Raw genomic sequence first — 20110 nt, 5'->3', positions numbered from 1 at the left:
TCAAATGCTAGTATTATCGTCTTTCGCAATTATTTGGACAATATTAAAAGTGTAACAGTAGAACTGTACACAAAGTTGTCTCCTTCACAATTAATTTATTTTCTCGCACGGTGGCTTTTGACTTTTTGTATGATCAGGAAAAACAATAGGTAAGTCTGCATGTTTCAAAACTAGCAAGGTATTACAATAATATAAACTTATTAAAAATCTGATGCAGCGCATTTCCTACTGTGGAAAAAGATGTTTTGCAATTATTATTAGAGAAATAATGATTCTTTTAGTTAGTCGAAACTTGTGTATACATATAAGAAATCGGAAATTCGGATATTCAATAATGGTTAAATTATATTCGATTCATTGTGACTAATTTGGTCAGTGGCGTAAAGGCCCAACGGGTAGCCATGAACCGAAGTCCGATTGAAATACTTAAATTTGTTGAAATCATGAATGTTTGTTAACACGCCGGAACAAATATGCTAATTACAGACTTAATAATTCATTATCGACATGTGATCCGAATCAATCGAACGTGTTCTGTCGTGGTAGACCTGAATATACGAGTATAATTATTGTAAATTTTGACATGTAGCAACCCAAAGCAGAGATGATCATTCTCAAAATATGATATTTAGATCAGTAAGATGCTTCTAAATATTAAAAAAAATACATACTTTTTACTGCCAACTTGTTAAATTGTTGTGGTCGAAAAATTATAGATTCATATCTGACGAGCCATTATTTGAATTCTGCTTGCAGTAGGTGCACTTCAAATTGTTTTAAGATTTTGACTTATAAGCGTCAGGACCTTGGAAGGTATACAACCTGTTGAAGAAATCGTGATAGATTTTCCATGTTAAGGAGAAGTTAAATTTTGCTTTCAAAACCTTAAGGAACTGTCGTGATGAATACGTCGTGTATGCATAAATTAATTAAGCATAGAAGTTGTACAATTCTGATGCAATAAAACATTGCTAATTTCTTGCGTATCTAACTCTAAATAATACAACAGGTTATAAGTGATGGTCTGAAATAATGGATGAACTACAAAGTTTCTAAAAAATTTTTAAACTTTTACTGAGACTTATTTAGTCTTACGGCCGTTGTTCCCAACTTTTAGATCGATCAGCCAAACCATTTATTCACTAAAGCTCGAATAGCCTGTTTCCAAACATCTTTATCGTTGATAATCTTAAGTGACCCCGCCTACTATCATAGACCATAAAATGACATCAAATGTAAAATATTTCAATGGTAAAATAATATTTATGAGTTAATATTTTACTTATTTTTAATACAGATAATTTTTTTAAAGTATCGTAAAACATAAACCTGATTTTTATATTTTTTAACAAACTCATGTAAATATATTAAAAATAAAGCTTTACCTTGACTTTTACTAATGCTGCGAAAGCGCGAAAATTCATTAATACAAATATGACGATTGATGTTTCTCCTCCGTGTGTTAGCAAAATAAAAACCAAAAAGTAGCAAGAACTTCACGCAGAATGGGAAAATTAATATTACGGAGTTTACAATATCATCAGGCATTCGAAAAGGCATTTTTGACAATCTAAAACGGTTAAAGAATTCGTTGTCATTCAATGTTTGGCTGTCGTCGCCTGTATAACTCGATATTATCGTTCATTACGTTCGTCCATACGGCGATATCTTTTTTTATTACATTTTCGTACTTTATGTCCGAGTTAAATCTTCCCCACAGGAAAAACTAAACCCTTTCACACACTTTTCCACAAATGATCATCTAGTCAATCCACATTATGCAAGTGCATTATATAAGCATAATAAATACAAAACAACACGTCAAATCACCAGAAATCAAATGGGAAAATGGGATTTTTTCACATCAGAGGGTTCGGCTCGGTAGAACTTTTAATTGGACTTATAAATCCTACTGATCCCTCAGTATAAATATTTTAAAAATCTTTCGTAAACCTACATTTATTTAAAGCGACTGATTTTTGCATTTTTACGTATAAATTCTTTGACAGATCTAATACGCCTAAATTTTTAATGAGAGTAAATTTCATTAAAATTTTCATCTTCACTTTCTATAATTTGATACTAAAAATAATAGTAAAATTAGCAATACGCAATACGAAAAAGAATGCATGAACCAAATGACGCGAGTGGTTTATTTAATCAAATTACGTTCGACATTTCGCTGTCATTTTTCACTCTGTTGACACTTTTTATAACTAACTCTTTTACTCAGCTGCTTGGTTCCTCTAGCTTGATAGGAGATTTGCATTGGGAATAGTGTAATTGTGCATTTGAGGAATGTTGAGCCAAATTTTCGGTTCAACAGTTGATCAGTAGGATTGGGAACAATAGCCGTTAGTCCTGATATAGTGTGAAGTGTCATCCTCTCTCAAAAATAATCAAGTCTGATTGTCTTACGTGGGTGGGTACTGCAGACGAGTAATTGTCAAATTAAATAACTTAACGTAACTTAGTGACATACATATAATGTAAAAAGTGAAGTATTTGCATGAATATTTATGTGTAAAAAAATTCTTTTGTAAACAGAATTTCCAATTTTTTTTCACTACTTTTGTCGATCCATTCTATAACATGTACATACACAATAACTAGCCATAAAAATAAATAGTTTTTAGATGCTTAGAATCAAGATATACAGGGTGTATCGGCACGTACCCGACAAACTTTAACCAGCTATTCCTTAGCACATTTGGAGTAAAAAATGTTACGGGCACTTTGCTGTCCAGTAGCATTTTTTTTTAATTAAAAACAAAAAAAAATAAAAATTTCCACACTACATCACTGTCATTGGCATTGCTTTTCGTGTTCAACAGCTGTTATAAGCAAGTATGTCGAAAAGCGTCTTCGCTCTTTCGCACACACTAAATAATAATAGTTAAAAATGAGACGAATGGTGCCGTGCCATTTCGTTGTGATTGTAAAAGCGCGCCAATATAGGTACACACGTACATTATTCAACGCAATTCGAATAAAATATTGCCAGATGGGTTTTCGAACTTTGACAAAGGATAAAACAGTGGTGACATGTGGTGAAAATATGAATAGTAAATTTTTTATTAAAAAAAAACGTTACCGGACAGCAAAGTGCACATAAGATTTTTTACTCCAAATATGCTAAGGAATAGCTGGTTAAAGTTTGTCGGGTACGTGCCGATACACCCTGTATAGGTACAGATAAATCATAATAAAGATATTTTTTCTTGTGTAGTGGTGTACTTTATCTCTGGGCTACTGCGAGGAAAAATGGACTGCGGACGGTTGTTGCAAACTAATTCTAATAAGTTTGACGTGCTGTCTATGGATGTGCACAAATACATTTCAACGTCCGCTCATTAAAATGACTTTCCTTTATTACCTACTCCTACAATTTTGAATACCGATCTTATCCTATAGTTATGAATGGTAATATTTTCAATAATACTAGCTGATGAGCATCCGGCGTTGCTAGACTTTTCTGTACTTTCTATAAATAAAATATGCATTTATATATTATATATATATATATATAAATCTTCCGGAAGAATTTTTTTAAATGATAGTGAAAACCTTATAAAAATCGGTTTAGTAGTTAGAAGAACTAAGAGCACAAACAGACAGACGCGGATAGCGACTTTATTTTAGTACAATAGAGATTCTCGTCGTCTTTGCCTACATCTTATCCGTCGGAGTCTAATTGACATTTTTCGAATTTACTCGTCTTGTTTCTAATAAATTACGTGATATAATTGTTTAAGTAAGCACAATTTCATGCTGAATCCATTTTACAATTGCTGTATCTCATTATACATGAGACATATCACGAAAGCAATATATTCAAGCTCCAAAGCTCAACCCCGATTGTTGGTAATAAATGCAATGCAGTATGATAACGACTCAATCAATGCGATCAAATCACTTCCGAAAATAGTGATTTCATAGTATCCCATGTAAAATATTTAAGAAAGTTTAATAGTACCCGTCTTCTTGCTCTCTAACTAACATTTTATATTCAATAGTTATATCACGGTTTGTTGTTTCCTCCATGAAACATGGTTTTCAAACTGTAATAGACATACTAGTGGTTGTTGCTTCTACAGAAAGAATAAGGATTTCAATCTCAACGAGACCATCTAGATGGCTTAAGGTATATTGTTTATTCCTTGAAAAGAATCAGGGCTATCTCGACTAGGCCAACTAAAAGACCGTGAAACAGACCAGGTTTTCAATCTGGACGAGACCAACTAGATGGCATAATATGGTTTGATGTTTCATCCATGAAGCAAACTTGGTTTTCAATCTATACGAAACCTTCAAGACAATACAACTACTAACTCTCGGTTTGTTGTTTCTCCTATGAAATGAACCAGGTTTTCAATCTCGACGAAACCAATTAGATGCTTATGGTTTGTCGGTTCATCTATGAAACAAACCAGGTTCGTAGTCTCGAAGAGACTAATTTGGATAATGTTTTTTGAAACAAACCAGATGAATTTCGACTAAACCAACTAAACCAACTAAACGAAGTTTGTTGTTTCTCCAATGAAAGGAACCAGGTTTTCAATCTTGAACCAAACAACTGCATGGCTCAAGGTTGGTTTGTACTTCCGCATTAGATTCGTTGATTGTGCCGGGGAGCATGCCGAGAGTGAAGCGACAGGGAAGTTGAGAAACAGTTCAATATACCCGGGCCAATATGAGGTGATGACTTGTGATGACCGGGATGAGAGGAGGATGACAGACGGAAAAGATCGCTGCATGTGGTCTCGCTTGGCACCAGATAATTTTAATTATCGGCTCTTTGTTCGGCGCTCTCAACGGGATCCCGACACAATAATACCCCGTCCAGTGGACTCAATCTACGCTGGTCAATTCACCTAGCAACAAAGCCGGAACAACGATTAGAACTCCCAACGAATGAAATGAACCAAGGACTACCCTTTTTACTCGGAAGTCGCAATAAAATTTATATGTGTCAGTATCAATAGGCCATGAAAGGCATTGTCGGAACTTCTATATTTATATCGGCATATCATTCCGTATTATTCATTAGGTGAATAATAAAATACTCAATTCTGTAAATAAATTGTTAATGATGGAGTATAATCATTTAATAGAGAACCTACATTATATGCAAAGAGCTCATTGGAAATCAAAGAAAGTTAGGAATTACACCACATTGCCATACAGCACTATGTAAGAAATTCCCAGGAAGACTGTAAGATTAAGAGTAAATTAAATACTTGGGACATTTCAAGTAGAAAATTCGAATTAATATGCACCTATTTATGAATGTAGACGAAGGAAGTATTGTGCTTTAGAAACGCCAGCTAGGTTATTCTGAAACATTTATTAAAATACGTAATTACTTTCAAGCGTGCTCAAATTTGATTTTTGTGGTTTTTGACAGTTGCTGCTACCTTGACAGACGAAATTATTTATATGCTTAGGTACTGCGTAATTACGATAAATCAAGTTTTAGTAACGATGACGAATTGCTCAAGCCAAAGACACTGTTAGTTTGGTTAGAATAACTTCGTCAGTTTTTTTTTCAAACATCGAAGGATTGATCTTAGATCATCGTAAAATCTCTTCTGAGGATAATATCAATAATTCTTTTCGATGTTTGTTTACCTTTCATTGATTTATTTGTACTTTTATGAATGTGGTAAGGAATGAAATAAAGATTGCATGTCTTTGGCGTACGGTTTAATTTGACGGAAAAATTTATTACATCCTTCAAAACTTAACTTGACTATAATGGTTCGGACACTATTCTAATGTTCGTAGAATCCTGAATAAAATTGCACAACTGGTAATCCCTTCATGGCACAATACGTTTCGACGGCAATACACTTTATGCAGCGTCAGTTGAGATGAACAAATTGAATATTGTTATTGTTACAACATTATACACAACAATTCAAACTGATTCAATTCAATTTCAACTGTGACGGCCTCCGGGTGAAGCGATTAAAACCACCGACTCGAACCCTGAGGTTACGGAATAATTTTCCATTGAAGTAATAATCACAGGGAATTTTTCCTGTTCTAAAAATGTATATTAAGAAACTTGCACTTTGATAATAAACAAACAATCTACCTACTTTAATGCAAAAGGAAATAGCCAATTACGAATCGATTTTTGATCAATACCTAAAAGCAAGAAGTGAGTTATTTTTAAAAGTTTGTTCAACTGCGATTACGCGTCAGTTAAGCCATACTAAATCGGATAATTATAATTATTTTCTCATCGTTAGAATACGATATAGCTCTCCAGCGATCTGTATTTCACCTTGCCTGGGCATTAAATAACCATCGCGAGCCTTCGAAGGCTGTATTCCCTGCTCGGTGGTAATGTCAATAGATTTGAATCAATATTTGCTAGGCAGTTGCAGTGCCCAGTTGGCCGGCCGTCCGAGTCGAGTCGAGTACCCGCGATAACAAATCCAAACATATTTGCATAAAACCCACCTCATTTGGTCTATTAAGTGTTCATTGGGCTATGTGGACGTAGATTATCGCATTCACGAGTGGACTGCCGCCTCCCGATCATATTCAATTTAAACTAGTTTAGCGGGAGGAATGGTCATCTGCTTGAGCGTTTCTCTGTTCGCGAGTTTTCAGATGAGATTACTTCTTGGTTATTACAAGTATCTATGACAAGGGGTTTATTCGTTTTGTTTTGGTTACTTATCATGGCTGTCGCGTGTCGCGTGGGAAAAGGAAGAACCGTCTCTCATTCCACCTACTCGTGGATATTAGCTTTCCTATTAATAAACATTGTGTCACTTCAGTCTATTAATCCAGGAATGTGAGACAATCTTAGTAATTTGCGATTGTTTGCAGTGTTTTCCTTGGTAGGTACCAAATAAGATTACACGGTGAATCCGAAAAGCATGATTGTTATTACAACGAAGGATTCTGTCATATTTTATTGTACCCTTATTCATGCTGTCTAATATTGAATGGCGTATTAAAACCATTTAATAATGTTTTATTTTAATAAGGACTTATTTCAATCCAAAGTGTTAATAACTACAATAATTTAGAGTTCATACATGGAATATCTTTCGACTTTCTCTGAGCTACCGAGGCAACTTTTACCGCAGTGATTAGTTGAAACGTATTTTGAAGATAGAACAAGCTTTTGGGTTTTAGAATAGTCCGCTAGAGGCCTTCGCCTTAATTTATTACACACGACGATGTGCGGCGCAGTAAGTAGGTATCTAGCTGTTACACGGATACATGCAAATAAGGTACAATGCGATAAGTATACAACGTATTACAACAGAATAAATAGTCGGGTAATGTCTCGTGTCAGCAGTTGCATTTAATTACTAAATATCGAGATCACATTGAAACAATTCGAAAGATCGCTCCCGATAATCGGTGTGGCGGTCCCGTGACTGGAAGAGTGCGCCGAACATAAAAAATGCTTTTTTAATGTCCGCCCGGGCGGCTAATGAAGGCGGCCAGCGCACGGGTGTGTTCATAAAAAATAAGAAATAAAAACTAAAGATGGCCCCACAATGGGGGAAAGTATCGAACATGTGACGTTGGGCAGAACGGCAGAACAATGAAGGACGCGAGACAGGGGCTCGGTAGCCGAAAAGTCTCGGCGCAGGCAACCAGCGAGCCGGCTACCCGCCCGCGACCAGCGAACCGGCAACCTGCTCAGGCAAATCTTCCGCATCTCGCTCTACCCTATTTGGAATACGTGTCACCATCTAATTGTCGCCCAACGATCACGATGTAAACGTTACAAGGAGTTCATCTATGTCGTCCCACGTTGGTTGTTTCCCGCTGGATGCTGACTTCTGTGGACCGCTGACTCCTGATTGCTATCTGAATCTGAACCTTCTGTTTACTTTGGGTCAACCAACCTCACCATAAAACGTCTGAATTCTTCAGCAAATTAAATGGATTTTTAATTATTTTCTGTACCAGTTCTGCCCTGAACAACCCACTAGGCAATAATCTAAATGAAACGTGCATTCGCTTTGAACAGCGAGTTATTGTACCAGTTCTCATTAAGTTCTCATTAAGATGTTCTCTGCGTTCTGCATAAAATAGTGTTTTTTCTCTTTGCTTGAGCAAACTACTAGCTGGCAAGCGGGGAGAATGCAAACATTGCGAAAAATACATTTTCCTACTAACCACAGATCCCACAAATCGAACTGCATTCCACTAAGTCGCATTAGGTATTCCAATGAAATCAGGTCTTCTTGACCGTAAATTCATTCGATCGAGTTCATAAGCATTCCCTAAACCTGAATAATTGTCATCAGAATGAAGGAGCGAGGTGATGATATTAGCTAATGTTGGGCCTTCTATATCGCCTAAAATAATTTAGAGATAAAAAACACACACTTAAGGTACTCCAGTGCATAAGCTTTAAAACAAAACACCCCACCAACTGGTTCATTATTGTGTAAGTTTGGTTTGGTAGGTACGTCGAGCTATGGTAAATATGCAATATATTCTAATTTAAAAAAAAAAATTACGACGTTTTCATTTGAAATAAATCATAAGGCGAACTAACATAAATGTTACAGATGTTAGTAATTTTTTTATACAGATTAATGCAATTTGTATAAATAAGAATCATCACAGCTAAACGCCATTTTCAGAAGTTTTATCTAAGTGAATAACCAATTCTCAATACTCTGCAAAATGCGCAACAATAAATATTACATTTTGACGCTAAGCGGGAATAAGAACTTCTTCGAGTCAACCACCTAATTAATACTTTAATTCAATGGGTCCAAATTCAACTCAATCTCTGCACCATATCGTTAGCTAAATTCAAATATTGTGTTGTTTCTAATTTGAAAATAATTATGATAAAATGCCGTCCAGCATGACCATTCTATACGGGTTATTCAGAACATTCAGAATGCAACTAACCACCTAATTTATTAATTCCTGTGATCGTATTTTCTAAGGGAATCGAGTTCTGTAAAATACAGTAAGAGAATCAATCCTGTATCCCCATCTGCAGTCTTGCAGTGTGTAGGTACTGTCAGGGCAATCGTTACTAACGAAGGAAGTTTGGCCCGGCTTTGGCAGTACTATATAAATATACCTCCTGTTGGCCGTAGTGAGTGCAACCAAGAATATTCCCCCGAAAAGCAGCTATTGTATTCGGAATTCATTGCTGTGTACGTCGCAAACTTGCTTATAAACTTTGGATCCACAGGGCGGGCCGGTGGAGAGAACGTTCTAACTTAAATTGTCATAAGCTATTTGTTCTTTCGAATAATGAAGAAAGTAAATGCTTCTGTAATGCCAAAGAAATAAAAATACCTATTGGTAGTGGAAACGGCAAAAACCTATCTACGACATTTGAGCAAAATGAATGTATTGAAAAGATTCTGGTATGAGCTGACATTGTCATACAAATTGCGACCAGAATTGTGTTTTTGAAATACGGAAACAGAATAAATATGTCTAGAATCTTAGTCTGTATGGTTTGAGGGTTCTGCAAAAACGTCCACAATCTCACGTAGCTCAATGGCCACAAGGTATGTTTTAATTGACATGAAGTTAGTGCATCTTCTTGTTTTGTTGTGTCAAAGAAACAGAAATATTGTTTTGTTGCAAAAATAAATCGTTAAACGTTCTTATACTTTTCCTGAAAAGATATTGGTTATGTAATGACAACCTCCATGAAAAGGCAATAAGTTTGGCTGTAAGCTCAGAGTGCTTGGGGTTATAGCCTGGTGAAGTGCAAATAAAAATTATTTTTACCATGCATGTTTATGTTTCCAAAGCGGACTCTGTCTGTATTACGTGTTTCTCGAAATATGTTATAGTTAGATCGGTTTTTGTATTCACCTTCTCAAACCCCTCTCACCATTTGCATCCCATCATTTTCCAAATGAAGATGCCATATTTTCAATGGCTAGTGGCAGTAGGATTTTCTGTGGTGTGAAAAAAATCGATGGATTTTATTATGGGCGACAATAAGAAAAGATTTGATTTTGTATGGCAAAACATATAAATACTGTATAATAGACTACCACTTAAACAAATTGCTTGAACATGACAAATTGACACCAATTTTTTTTTCAACCAGATCTAGTGGTACTATAGCTACCCCGACATTGTGAGAACATGACAAATTTAATTTGATAACTAAACAAGACAAATCCCACTTTCGATATGAGCTCAGATAATATGAGGCTAGCCTACCCAATTTACATGGCTTGATGACTTCATTTTCTTTATCTACTTAATTATACCTACTATACATTAAGGCATACATAGTTGAAACACAAATGAAATGAATTTAAGAAATTAATCATCATTTAGAACTTTTGCTAAACTATCCGTTAAACTGGTCTGTCATTAGCCGTTATAAGTGGTTATATTTTTGCTGATGGCCGATTAACCTTTCATTTAGAAGGTTCAATATTTTCAATTTTAAATGCTACATTTTAAAAAAAAAGATAGGTTTTCAAATCAGAACGATCCTTCTAACATATGATACAAGACTTTTTTCCACATAAAGGAAAAATGGACTCATATTGGGGCAACGTTGAATTTATACAACAACACAGCAAATATATTATAGGTACTTATTCTGAATAGACAATTAGCCCATCCAAAAACTTTTTCAAAATCAAAAATATTAATATCTTTAATTTAAAACATATTTTTAATGATTTTAATAATTAATGTTAAGTGTTACTTAGCGTTAATGTATAATTTTCTTTCAAAATTTGCATACAATGTAATCATTAAATACGAAACTTGTAGTTGTTGCTTGGAGAAAAAACATTTATAAGTATTACAGAAACTATAAGGAACTCATCGCGTCTATCGAAGTAGTCGTAAAATATATATTTTTTTTAAATCATGTATATATTCATTAATGTTTACGAATTATGCATCAATGCATCTATTTTAAAAAAGTACGAAAAATTTACTTGAAAATAAATTTGTAAATCTTTTGCTTACGTGTCATTAACACTTTTATCAATTTGCAAATATGCAATATATTTTAGGAACAGGAAAAGCATTAATGAAATCCACTGTAATTTAATAATATGGGAATCAAGCTTAAATATGAGTAATTGATGATATTATATAGAACGGTATGCCCACTCTTATTTGCAATTGATTTTTTGTTCAAATTAAGACCAATATGCAAGGTAATAAATATGTCCCATAAAAGTTAAGCACCTCCGAAAAAAATGCCAATAGATTACTCATGGCAGAAATGGGTGTGAAAAACAGTGTATATCAAATTAAATTCTGATCTCTTATCTCCTGTAGTGATGTGTATGTTAAAAAGTCTGGCAATATTTTACTAAGCGATAGAACCTTTTTAATAAAAAAATCTGTAAGTTTTAAAGATAGATATTGACATTTACATGTTGCCCGAAATCAATCATTCCTAATTTCCAGATAAAGTTGCAATATGAACATGTGTAGATGAAAATCCTGAGAGTGATATAACATATAGAAATTGTTGAATAAATTTGAAGTTGTGGATGAGATTATGTGACGCGGCAGACTTAAATTAATGGGGTCACATTAAGTTGATTGACTACGATTGGCAAAGAGAAGATAATGATAAGTGGTGTTATTTTATTTTTCGTTCCGTGGAGTGTTCTTCCCGCCACTGACCGCTATCTGCCGCTACAGCACTGCCTCCCAACAACAGTTGGCCGTTCGATTTATTGCGTTGCCGAAAACCTGACGATCGACGTCTCCGTAGCTTTGGACGCCCCCCATTCCTCCTTTCCTTCTCCCCATTCTCCATCCTCCAGCCATTCTTCTGTCACCCGTCCTGCCTCCCCCTCCCTACTTCCTCACCATGACCCCTCTTGTCACCAGATCGTGTCCTCACACAATTTCCTCCTCCCTCTACTTCTTTATGGACCCACCAAATTATTCAACGAATTGTGGTGGTGAGGTACAATTTAAGCCCGTAATGAATCTAGTTAGTTCCGATGAAGAACCCTCTCCGGTTCCTATCCACAATAAAACACATTACTTGAATGCTTACAGAAAAAATATATGAAGCATATTAGTACCTATCTATCTACTCACAGAAGCGTCTGAGATTTCTTGGTCTAGAGCAGAAAAAAAACAGCGTGGGTAGGCACATTCTTAATTGGATTTGGATGAAGGTTTACATAGCAAAGTATTTATTATATTGTGTAAACAATAGCCAGATTTTAATAGAATTTCCTTCAATTTCCGTTGCGCCTAAATTAGCCTGTATTCTTATAACATAATTATACCGATTTCTTTAAACGTGGCTAAGCGCATTCAACAATAACAGAAATAATATATGTTTATGTAAATTATTCAAAGTCGCACAATGAAATCTGTTATTCAAATACGAATTTAAATACTGAGAATTAACAAAAAAAATTATCTTGTTTTTTGAGACTTGAAATAATTCACTGTTTCCTGTGTAGAGAGGAGTAATTAAACCCAATAAGGAGTAAGCAATCAAAAAAGTTGCGGAGATAATATTAAAGTAACTTGTTTGATTGCAATCATTAAAATTGTGTGCATTAGTAAATTAGAAGTGTTTTAGGTTAGCAGTTGCGGCACAGCCCCGATGTTGTTGGACCCAATGTTCGTGCTTATTTTCGATAATGAAAACACGCCCGTGATTACTAATTACTTCGCGAAGATCATACTTATGGTAAATGATGTCATCGTTATTATATTTTTTAATGCAAAGAAATGGTAGAGAACTCCACCTTTTAACAACAACACATAGATTGTAAGTTTTTTAACGTTTATCTAAATTAAACATTTCCTAAATCCTTCAAAATCTTGGTATTGTAATATTTTTTCTGTACATTCCGGTCGCCTATTTGAGAACATGTAAATCATGCAACTAAATAATACAGAAAATTAATTGTAGTAACTAATAATACTGTTGTTATCTTTTTTGTATGATTACGTAAAAATATATATTTCAATAAACGCCGATTTATCAGCACTGAATTGTCATTGATTCCTAACAATATATTTAATTATACATAGACATAATAGTTATTGTTTCATTGCTTGTTTTATGCCGAATATGTAGGTATTACCTACTAGGTACATATTTTGTTGTGTGTCGTTCAGTATGCAGAATATATGTACCCACTTAATTCCTGCAGTAATAATTCTCAGAGACGAAGAATATTCCCAAATGGTTGATAAAGCGTGGAGTTTTATTTGCAAGACCAATTTTCAGCGGATTCAGCAAAATCGCATAACTTGCGTTATTTTAAAGTTGAAAAACGTTTTCCTCAATCGAAATGCGGACGATGCAATCGGGATAACGAGCTGTGGACTCCTTCTGTCGGCTGATGGGAAGAACTGGGAACATGCAGGGGGGTTCAAAGGGGGTAGACGGGGGCCTTGTATAATATTTGAGCGCCATTTGAATGCCGGTCCCGCCAAAACACAAAATGTGGACAAAATAAATTGTGGCAGAGTCGTATCCGGCCGCGGCCCTTCATTTGCGTAATGTGATTCAAGGTTCGTGGATGGATGCGGCCGGGACGGGGGGATAGATTTGGGTATTGAACCGATGCATTTCTTCTGAAGGCTGTCACGGCGTTTCCCCAAAACTGTCCGGCCGAGAGTTTAATGATCAGAGGGACAGGAGCGTCGGACTCCGGGTCGCATTTACATGTCAGGAAGCCTTCAGCCTTCACCGATCAGCCATCAGCCATCAGCCGTGGGCTTTATTGTTTTATTGCGCGAAACGCGTAGCAAACCTCCTTTCCTCCTTCTCATCCACACAACCTTTCTCCGATCCCAATCTGATTCCGAAGTTTGAGTAGGTATTACATAAAAAGATGTTCGAGTTCACTAAAACACGATGATTTACAAGAATGTCAAGTAATTATTAAAAATACTACTTTCGATTGTGATTCTGTCTATAACTCAGGTTCAGTGAACTCTAGAACTTTTTAGAAGTTGCCATAAATTTAAGAGTAATTTTCAAAATTGAAACCAGTTGTGGGAACAATTCCGATAAGCTATTAAGTAGGTTGGGACCAAAAAGAATGTATTTAATAATTTTATTATTAAAATGTGTATTCCTTTCGTTACACTTTTTGACAGCAGATGTCGTAATTTTTCAAGTTTACTAACGGTATTCACTCGAAATGTGGTGAGGGGTAAGGCTCTCGTTTAGCAATCTGGAGGTCCCGGGTTTAAATAACATACGAAAATAATCTTTAGTTGCATTATTTCACAATTTAATCATTTAAAATAATATTTGCGGCGCATTCCAGAATGGAAGATACTTTCAGTACACCCAGGTGTAAGACAACCATTCAGATTTGAAACGTTGCTTGAATTAAATTTAGTCGTGTTTGGTAACCAGATCTGAACAGCTAGGTAATACCCAACCTTCCTCCTCCCATGTCCTTCCCCTCCCCACTACCTTCAGCCTCGCAAAATACCCCGATTTGGAATGCCTTAGTTTCACCGGCTTCAGAAGGTTGGAGGTAGTAGAGACTGTTGTGCTGTGTTTTTCATAGAAGCGTAGTACAGACATAACTCCAGTAACACTCCAAAATTAAAAACCTTCGTTTGTGATTAACGTAAAGCACACAGCGTTTAGAACAAATTCCCAGATAAACCGAAAACTGAATGTGGGTACCGTAAATTTTAATATTTTCAATCTTATTTTACTAATTCTTTGATCTATCAAATCGCCGCCCTCAATAAGGCTAATTGGATCCTAATTAGGTTTATCAAAATATGTGTTAAAATCTGCTAACAATCATGTGAATTTACTTTGCAGCTATACATGGGGTGTTGAAATTCAAATTACTGTCTGACTGATAGATAAAGATTAGACGTAGAGCTTAATTAAAGAAAGGATGAAGGTAGACTGAATGCTGTTGAAATGAGATCCCTGAGGCATAAGTGTGGTAAAACCATGTTTGATCGTGTGAGGAATGTGGAGATCCGCAAAGAGTGCAAGGCAAGGCTGATGTAAGCGTAATTAGTAAGATTAAGAAAGGTACGTTTAGATAGTTTGGGCATGTAGAGCAAATGAGCGAAGATAGGAGTGTAAAGAGGATATATGATGCAAATGCGAATTCGAATCAAGTGAATCAGATACTCGATTCGGGCCATGTCAGTATAATAGAAGAGTATGTTTGAGATGATGTATGAATGTGAATTAGGCAAGAAGTGTGTGCCAAGACCAAGTTGTTTGGCGGTCCGTCCTCTCTGCCTACCCCTGCGGGGAAACGGCATGATGGTTAGTTAGTTAGTTAATTAACCGCAAATCTGAGCTCCGGGAAAGGTGACTCTTCCAAAGGTATTTCCTGTTTCAATTATGGCTTCTCTTCGGTTTTTCTTAACTTTCCCATTTATCATATAGTTTCAATACTCGGCTCCACCCACTTATTTAAAATACAAAATTGAAATATGATGTGCAAAATTTTGATTATTTAAAAGTTTTATAGCTCTTATTTCAAATGAAATTAAGAATTGTATTGACAATTTTTAAAAATTAGATCGCCAGTTTCATTACGCCAAAGCACAGCGTTTAAGAGTAATGACTGCTTCAAACACACAGACTTTCTGCTTTATACTTAAAATATCAAGAGTTTAATGCATTATTCACAAAATTCTTAGAATGTGTTACTGCCAGTTGTTGCATAAAATTAAAACAATTCATCAACATTAAAAGTTAATTCTCAAGTCCTTTAATGGTTCTATTCATGTTATGTAAAGGTCCCATTCAAGTTCTGTTATTATATCATCATTCGCCAGTTGTTTCACATAACTGAAATAATAAAAGAACTGTCACAGAACTAACTTTAAAATTTGATGAATTGTTCAAATTCTATGAAACATACTATCTACATCGACTAGATCTAATGTATAGAAAATGAGTGATAGATTCTTTTAGAACCACGGTGGGATTCTACAATTTAGTATTGATGCATTGATTTTTAAAACGCTTTAGCCGTGTGTAGTGGCCAGATCCAACAAACCCATCTCCTTCTTCTCCCCATTTCCCCCAGCCTCATAAATTTCATGTAATCGTGGATGCCGTACTACCTCTGGCTGCGGTCAGTTGGGATCTTGTGCGATGATAACATATTTAATAAATATTTATATTTCCATGTAATAAGCGTGCGTTTTTATTTTTGGGACTGTTTTATGTATTCTCACGAAGTTTTCGTACTTTAGTGTCTGCCGCACATCATCTTTGTAACGATCGGATCTACATTTGCGGCAACAAGTCATGTGTGGGTGAAATATTATACCCGTAGGCATTGCCCGGGTGCGTATTCGGTGGGTATAGTCGCGGCATAACCCGCAGGGTCACCAAATCCGAGAGTTAAATCAATCATGATGTTTCCTTTACGGATGGTTAAAAGTCGTGCACAGCCCATGTCGGGGAATTACACCCGGCGAAAATGAAACGGGATTGGCATTGGGTAATATTAACCCTCGGGGGACGTAAAGAATACAAAAAAATTGGCTCGATGGAAAATCATATTTTCGTTTTACAATCAGAGTCAAATATGAAACAGATAGATGTGATTTCATAGCCAAAAGTATTATAGTATTTTAATGTTGGGATATTACGCCTTTTTTCGCTACCTCATTATTTAGCCAACGTTTTGGACAGCATTACAGTATCGATCATCAGGGCAGATGTGTAAGTGTAAAGATTGTGGTGAAGTATGTTCTTATGTATGTAGATATGATACCGTGTCAAAAATGCAATCCTTTAACAACTGGTAATACATTATAATTTAAGATTATTTTTACGTTTAGTTTTGGTGTAGCCGTCAGTTATCAGATACCAAGAACAATTGAGCTTAGCTCCGTCGTCTTAATGAATTTTGGTGGAATTTTTATGAATTTCGATTGCCTTCGTAATTAGGAGTGCTCTATGTGTTTTGGGTCATCCCAAGATTTCAGGAACAAATCCAAAGTAACGGCCGGTTTCAATTAAACGCTCGGCAATTGCTGATTTGTCAGGGTGGCCGAGTTTACAAGCTTGAAATTTTCTGATATTCTTTTGGAGATCGTCGGTTTTGTCTGGCCTACATAAACCTTGTAACATTCAGAACAGCTGAGTGTATAAATTCCACTGAAAAATCGAAAGAGAGAAATACTATTATATATCATAATTATTTGCGCCGAAATGTCGGACTTGTAGCTTATTGCGTTAGCATAAAAGCAAGCAAAGAACAAAACCAAAATACTTTGGGTAATCTTTCTTTGCATTAAATTAAATTACTATTTTATCACCCACGCTCCTAGCCCGGGGCTTACACTGGTAGCCTCGAAACTTAATATAAAAAATTGAGGCTAGCAATTTCGATATGGTTTTGCTAATAAATTATCTGCTTTCACCGATGACTTACATTATATATTATAAACACAAGTCAGGCAAAAAATGCATAATTTAGTGCTTTAGTCGGTGCAACTGCATTTTGAGTGTTCATGATGTCAAGAATTGAACGTTGCATCAGTTTTAAATAGAAGGTTATTAATTTTATTACGAAACCGTTTATACCTATGGGGTAATTAGGCTTTTAATCTAGGTGTTTCAAATTAATTCAGCAACATAATATAAACATAAGACTTACATACATATGATTTCGGAATACTAAAGTGTCACAGTGTTTGAAAAAATGGTGCCATACGAATGTAAATTTTATTAAATTTAAGCTAATGAAGTGAATATATAATTAAAACAATTAATAAATTATCCAATTTACTTCTTGTTTTTCCATGTTCTCTCTGACTTTCAAAAATAATTAACGAACGAAGCCTTTCAAAGGTTGCACGAAGTTGTGTATGTACAGAACGCAGAAAGTACTAACTATACCCAATTTTAGGATATATCAAATTGGATCTTATTATAAAGCCTTGTTTTTGTGTTATGAAAATACTTAATGACAATGTGACCATTAACGTGTACTCTTCTAGCCGGTTCCTATCATTATTTGGATGAATCAATGACAATTTGACAATAAACATGTACTCTTCTAACCGGTACCTACCATTATTTGGATGAATCAATGACAATTTGACAATAAACATGTACTCTTCTAACCGGTACCTACCATTATTTGGATGAATCAATGACAATTTGACAATAAACATGTACTCTTCTAACCGGTACCTACCATTATTTGGATGAATCAATGACAATGTGACCATTAACGTGTACTCTTCTAACCGGTACCTACCATTATTTGGATGAATCAATGACAATTTGACAATAAACATGTACTCTTCTAACCGGTACCTACCATTATTTGGATGAATCAATGACAATTTGACAATAAACATGTACTCTTCTAACCGGTACCTACCATTATTTGGATGAATCAATGACAATTTGACAATAAACATGTACTCTTCTAACCGGTACCTACCATTATTTGGATGAATCAATGACAATGTGACCATTAACGTGTACTCTTCTAACCGGTACCTACCATTATTTGGATGAATCAATGACAATTTGACAATAAACATGTACTCTTCTAACCGGTACCTACCATTATTTGGATGAATCAATGACAATTTGACAATAAACATGTACTCTTCTAACCGGTACCTACCATTATTTGGATGAATCAATGACAATTTGACAATAAACATGTACTCTTCTAACCGGTACCTACCATTATTTGGATGAATCAATGACAATGTGACCATAAATATGTACTCTTCTAGCCGGTATCTACCAATATTTAGCTGCGTTAAAATTTTTGGTTTATATAAAATAATTTATTTCTATTTTCTTTAAAATATTGTTTTTATCTTTCAGTTAAATATTTATTTTCATTACTGTTTTGCTTTATACATGTAGATATATTGTTTATTTTTTCTTCAAATATGTTTTTTCTTGATGTTTGATTATTTGTTTCTACAAAATATTATTTTCCTAGTTCCTACATTATAATTTAAATCATAATAGGGACATGAACCTAGTATGATAGTTAAAAAAATCACGAAAAATTGTAATTTAAAAATGATTTTTTAAAAAAAAAACACTAAAAGGTGGAATAGTTTGTCGCGCAACGGCATCATAAATGGTATAAATTTTACGTTTTTTATATAATATTTCCTCATGGCGTTACAGTATCAAAAATCAGTGGATGACAAATAAAACGAAAAATTGGTGATTTTTTGGCAAATATACTGTCTTATTCGTATTATTATTCCAAGTTTACAGCTAAAAAAAACATAGTTTGTTGCTCTTGAAGATCTTTTTCAAACCCTTTTGTAAACGGTCGATGAGGATCTAGTCGATTAAGATCGAGTCGATTAAGATCGAGTCGATTAAGATCGAGTCGATTAAGACATCGGCGAAGGGTTAATATAGGAGCCTACCGGGTTTGACGGACCGGCAAGTTTCGGTTAATTCCATTCCGAAGTTAGCGGCCGCATGCGCTTGAGAGGAAATAAAATAAAGTCGGAAATTCGATACACGTGTACAATCCCGTGCCAGGGTTAGTCATGTTAACCGACCATAGATTCCTAATGACGTCTTTCCCGGAAAGGAAAAAAATAGTAAAACATTTTGAAACCCTTTTTTACAGAACAGTTACTAATTTTTATTTTTATATTGTATTTTATATGCATATATGGTCTCTAAAATCCAAAAAAATCGATTAGTGAGTCCTGAAATCACAAAATTGCACTGCTTTGTGTGTCTGAGATATTTCGGACAAGCACTACTATTTTGTTCAATTTTATTGGAATTACTTTTGAAGGTTATTCCCACGTAATTTTTTTAAATGTGAAACTGCACAAGAGTTAATCACTGAAGAAGAAGATAAGAATAAGAGAACTAGGAATAGAAGCTACGATTTTTGGTTTATCACATCAACCCCCCAATCAGGTCAGTTACAAGACAGTACCTACCATATTATTATAGCAATTTTACATCAACGTCCCAATATTACACTCCTATGCGACGGATTCAACAGTTGGAAACAAATACTCCGATGTTGTTGATATATTTAGTACATCAATTTCAATATATAAGCATGCCTTATTGAAGTTTTTTTCATCAAGTAGAGGAATATTTTGATAAAGCTATTTAAATTAACATTAACAGTATATTGTCGGCTGAAAGAAA

General features: G+C 35.0%; 1 protein-coding gene across 1 annotated transcript in view; it reads right to left on the bottom strand.

The window, feature by feature from the left end:
- Positions 1 to 20110, bottom strand: part of ds (dachsous cadherin-related 1) — a 364082-nt gene that overhangs the window by 51127 nt on the left and 292845 nt on the right. The window lies entirely within an intron of this gene.

Source organism: Hesperophylax consimilis, chromosome 9 (genome assembly GCF_061612785.1).
Source record: "Hesperophylax consimilis isolate HC1 chromosome 9, BYU_Hcon_1.0, whole genome shotgun sequence".
NCBI classification, from domain to species: Eukaryota; Metazoa; Arthropoda; class Insecta; order Trichoptera; family Limnephilidae; genus Hesperophylax; species Hesperophylax consimilis.
This window is presented reverse-complemented; position numbering and strand designations above follow the sequence as displayed.